We start from the raw sequence: 5,613 nt of genomic DNA, 5'->3' as shown, positions 1-5,613 counted from the left end.
GTGAGTATTCTGTTCCTCCTTCTAAGAAGAACTGAAGCATCCACAGTTTGGTATTCCTGCTTGAGCTTCATATGGTCTGTGAGTTGTAACATGGGCAGTCTGAGCTTTTATTTACTTTTTGTTTGTTTGTTTTAATCTGAGCCATTCTGAGTAGTGTCAGGTGGATTCTTGGTGTCATTTTAATTTTCTTTTTCTTGATGCCAAAGGATGTTTAGCATTTCTTTAAGTGTTTCTTAGACATTTTATATTCCTCTGTGGAGAATTCTTTGTTTAGCTCTGAACAACATTTTTAATTGAGTTATTTATTTTCATAGTTTTTTGGAGTCTAACTTTTTGAGAGTATATATACATGCACACACACATGCACGTGCACACACACACACACACACACACACACACACACACACACACACACACACACACATATATATATATATATATATATATATATATATACATGCATACATACATACATATCCCTTGTTGATATTAAAGCCTGAGCCAGTATTATTCAGTTCAGAAAACCATCTTCTGTACCAATGTGTTTAAGGTTATTTATCACTTGCTCTTGTATAAGATTTCATGTAATCCAGTTTATGTTGAGATTTTTTATTACCTTGGACTTGAGTTTTGGGCAGGATGATAAATATGGATCTATTTGCATTCTTCTATATGGCACCATCCAATTAGGCTAGCACCCTCTGTGGTTTTTGGCTTTTTATCAAAAAAAATTCATATGTTCACAAGTATGTAGGTTTTAATTTTTTGTTCTTCAGTTCGATTCCGTTGATCAATCTGTCTCTTTTTGTACCAGTAAATACTGGACAGAGGTTGGGACTCTTATGGAAGAGTTAGAGTAAAGATTGAATTTCCTCAAGGGGTTAAAAACCTAACAGGAGAAACAACAGAGTCCACTAGTCTGGACCTCTGGGAAACTGATCCACCAACCAAAGAACCTACAGGGACTCACATCACACTCCAGGCAACTATGCAGCAAATACACAAATCAATCTCTATTGGGGTTTCCCCACAGGTGAGGCAGAGATTTCCATAATGCTGTAGCCTGACTGTGATTTCTGTTACCCAACAGGCTGCTTGTCTAGCCTCAGTCAAATATAATGAACCTAATCTGGCAGAGATTTGATGCACCAGAGTACGGGGTTATCAAGCCTACCCTATGGTCTCAGAGGTTGAGGAGGAGGATGAATGAGAAAGGATCTGGAGAGGACAGTACTTAGGATTTTAATTAATTAAAATAAAATATTTGTTTTGTTTTATTTATACTACATTTCTATTATTGCCCTTTACCATATTCTTTCTCAACACTCTCATACTGTCAAATTTATAGTCTCTCTTTCTTTTATAACATAATTTATGTAGAGAGGTAAATATGTAGCTTTCCTTGCTAACTTGTGAAACATTTTGGGGTTGTTTGTGTGTGCATGAATTCATTGTCACCACTTGGAAATATATAACCAGTCAGGGATTCATTATTCATGAAGAATTTTCCTCCGTGTTTCAAGTGGAGAGTTGCTTTTAGTTCCTTGTTTAGAAGTAAAGCTGTGTGATAAGTTTCCCCTTTGTGTTATCATTTCTATTGGTGTTTTCGTACTATGTATTTGGATTAGGCAGCCATGTTGTTTAGTTGAATAGCTTTATATCTTCAGATGTGTGAATATAAACCTGAGGATACAACCAGAAACCAAAGAACTGGGGTGGGCAAGGTTAGAGAGAGGACTAGCAGGATAAAATTTATATAAAGGGTAATGGACAAAATAGGTAGGGACAGAGATTAATTGGGAAAAGGAGAGGGCAATAAATATTGACAAAGTTTGATGGAGTTAAAACAAATAAGAGTATATTACATTTTTTAAAGAAAATATAATATTTTTATTACCTAAATAGTACATATAACATGCCTAAGTATGTATGTATATAAGATGGTATGGCACTACTTGTATTCTAATGCTAAATACTGGCTGTCAAGTTCTGATTTTTACCCAAATAACAGACCTTTTTGTACCATATTATGCTATGTAAACCTTTTTGCCCAATTTAACTTGTCAATATAAGGCCAGAGTCTGTGATTAGCGAGTAGAGGGAGCAAGGTGGGACTTGAGGATCAAGTGAAGGAATTGCAGGTAAAAAAAGAAGAGAAAGAGAAAAGAGGATGGACCAGGAAAAATGGGAAGAATCAAGAAACTTTATGGCTGGAACATAAGTTAGAAATAGTTTTAAATCTTGGTTTTATAATCAATTACAATGTATTTTTTATTTTAAAAAATCACCTGATAGAGTGGAAATTATTTTGTCCAACCAACTTAAAAAATATCTTTAAGTTTCTATCCAGGACTATGCATTTTTATTACATACATATATTTCCAAAAAAAAGTATACAATGGGAATATTGTATTAAATAGTTTAAAAGGTTAACTGCATTTTTTTAATTCCAGGGACAAAACAAATCATAACAAAATCAACAACCAAACAAAAACTTTTTCTGTGATTCAGGAACCAGTAAAAATTTTTATAAGGATAGTTAGAATTTGAAATTTATAAAACAAAAATGTAAATTTGTTAAGATTATCATAATGGCTGAGGACATAACACTAAGTTAAATGTACATTTTATTTACACATATAGGTTTTGATTAAATGATTTAAACATTATTATTGGTACCTAAATAAAAACTGTCTTGTTTATTTTAAATACTGGGATAGTATAAGGATATTTCTGTATTATGATATCATTTTTCAGTGTTCAGTTAATTTTTTGTTTTGGATTTTATTTGCTTAGATAGATTATAACAATATTTATAACATTAGAAATATATTTCTATAAAATGTGATATTGGAATTGTAAAAAGAAGAACATTATATTTGTTGGTTTCTTTGGACAATATGGATATCCTATTAGTAATAAGTTTTAAGTAATTATTCATGGATATAGACGCTTTCTATTTTTGACTTTAATTTCTCATCATTATTTCCTGGTTTTTAGAATAAGTCAGTTATCTCACTGATTAAATTTATTTCTAAATTATAAGGAACTTTCCTAGATCAAGGACTGTAAGAGTCATTCTCAAAGTCAGGATTACCTGTTTAATACTACTTAGTTTGAAGTAGATACTTGAGTCTACTTTGGAAACATTTATTAAAGACTTCATTATAACAACAGCATAAAATGAAAGCAACAGTGAGATTTTCTATATCAGTGCTATCTAATAAATTCTGAGTTAAGTGTCCTAAATATCTACTAGAATTATTGGAAATATTCATGATCCTTCCTTTATATATATTCATACAGAAACAGACACACACACATACACACACACACACATATAATGCCTGAATAAGGGTTTGAATTTGTAGATTGTTTTGTTGAGAATTTAGATGTTTCTAATGAATTCAGACCTTGGGCCTTTGGAATATTTTATATAACCATTAGAAACATTTTATTCATATTTTGAGAATTTTGTACAATGGCATTTGATCATATTCAAACTTTGCTGCTGAATTCTTCTCATATATGAATCCTCCCTTACTACCAAACAGCATTTTCTGTCCTTTTCATCAAGGTTCATTTTGGTTCCTCAAATATTTTTGGATGCATGACTACACACTGGCATATCCCTAACATGGAATATACTTTTTAAATGAAGTCTATCCCCTCCTTAGCAGTGAGCAGTTGCCCATTGCTCATCAGCTAGGGTTACTCAATACTTCACTCCTCTACCCATGCTTGAGTTGACCTGCCTTAGGCTTTCACGGCTTTTATGAATACTATCAACGACTTAGCCTGTTCATATTTACAGCTTTCCTGTAGTATCCAGAAGACACTATTTCCTTGACTAATGCATCAACTCAGCCTCTTTGACTCTTTTATCCTTTCTTCTGCAATGATCCATGATATTTTGGAATAGGACATAATATTCCCTTTAGGACTAATTTTTAGGACTCTTTTAAAAATATTTTTATTAAATATTCTGTATTTACATTTGAGATGTTATCCCTTCACCCTGCCCTGCTCCCATTCCCCCTCCCTTTCCAGTTGCATTCACAAAGGTGTGCTTTTTTCTGGTCCTCCTCTCCACCCAATTGCCTTGTCATTCCCCTGCATTGGGACAATCTGCCCTCTCTGGAACAAAAGCCTCTTATCACATTAATGTCATACACTGCTATCTTTCTTGAGCTACATACACAACTGGATCAATAATTCCATCAAAGTGCATACAGAGATTGGTGGTATAGTCCATGGGAGTTTTGGAGGGTTTGGGTTGGTTGATAATGTTGTTGTATTCTCATGAGTTGGCAACCCCTTTCAGCTCCTTTGGTCCTTTCTTTAACAACCTCATTGGGAGCCCTGATTTCAGACCTATGGTTAGCTGCAAAAATATTCAGCTATATCTATATGACTCTAGCATAGTCTCTGAGGAAACATCTCTGTCTGGTTCCTGCCAGTAAGTACTTTTTGGGACCAGCTATAGTACTTGGACTTGGTGAATGCATATGTGGTGGATCCCCAGGTGAGGTGGCTTTCTTCAATTCCTGTTTCTCTATTCGAACTTGCATTTCCTCCCATGAGAGTTTTGATCTCTTTTCTAAGAAGGACTGAGCCATCTCCATTTTGGCCTTTCTTATTTTCAGCCTCATAATGTCTGTGAATTTTTTCTTGGGTATTGGGTACTCCAAGTTTTCTGGGGCTAGTATCTGCTTATCAGTGAGTGTATACCATGTGGATTATTTTGTGACTGGGTTACTTCACTCGGGATGATAGTTCCAGTTATTTGCCTACAAATTTCATGAAGTCATTGTTTTTAATAGCTGAGTAGTACTCCATTGTGTAAATGTATCACATTTTCTATATCCATTCATTTGTTGATGGATATCTGGGTTCTTTCCAGCTTCTGGCTATTATAATTATGGTTGCTATAAACATGGTGGAGCATGTGTCCTTGTTTTAGGTTGCAGCGTCTTTAGGGTATATGCCCAAGAGTGGAATAGATGGGTTTTCATGTATAACTATGTTAAATTTTCTGAGGAACCACCAAATTGATATCCCAAAGTGGTTGTCCTAGTTTACAATCCCACCAACAGTGTTACTCCTTCTCTACATCCTCACCAGAATCTGCAGTCACCTGAATATTTTATCTTAGCCATTCTTACTGGTGTGATGTGGAATTTCAGGATTATTTTGATTTGTATTTTTCTGATGATTAGGGATGTTGAGCAATTCTTTAAGTGCTTCTCAGCCATTTGATTTTCCTCAGTTGAGAATTCTTTTTTCAGCTCTGTACTTCATTTTTAATAGGATTATTTAATACTCTATCATCTAGCTTTCTGAGTTTTTTGTATATATTGGATACTAGCCCTCTATCAGATGTAGAATTAGTAAAGATCTGTTCCCAAGCTGTAAGTTGCTGTTTTGTCTTTTTAATAGTGTCCTTAGCCTTACAGAAGCTTTGCAAGTTCACGAGGTCCCAGTTGTCGATTATTGATCTTAGAGATTCAGCCATTAGTGTTCTGTTCAGAAATGTTTTAACTGTGCCTATGTGTTATAAGCTCTTTCTCACTTTCTCTTCTAATAGTTTCACTGTACCTGGTTTAATGTGGA

This window comes from Micromys minutus, assembly GCF_963924665.1.
Source record: "Micromys minutus genome assembly, chromosome: 6".
NCBI lineage: Eukaryota > Metazoa > Chordata > Mammalia > Rodentia > Muridae > Micromys > Micromys minutus.
The sequence above is the reverse complement of the archived record's forward strand: the minus strand, read 5'-3'. Positions refer to the sequence as shown.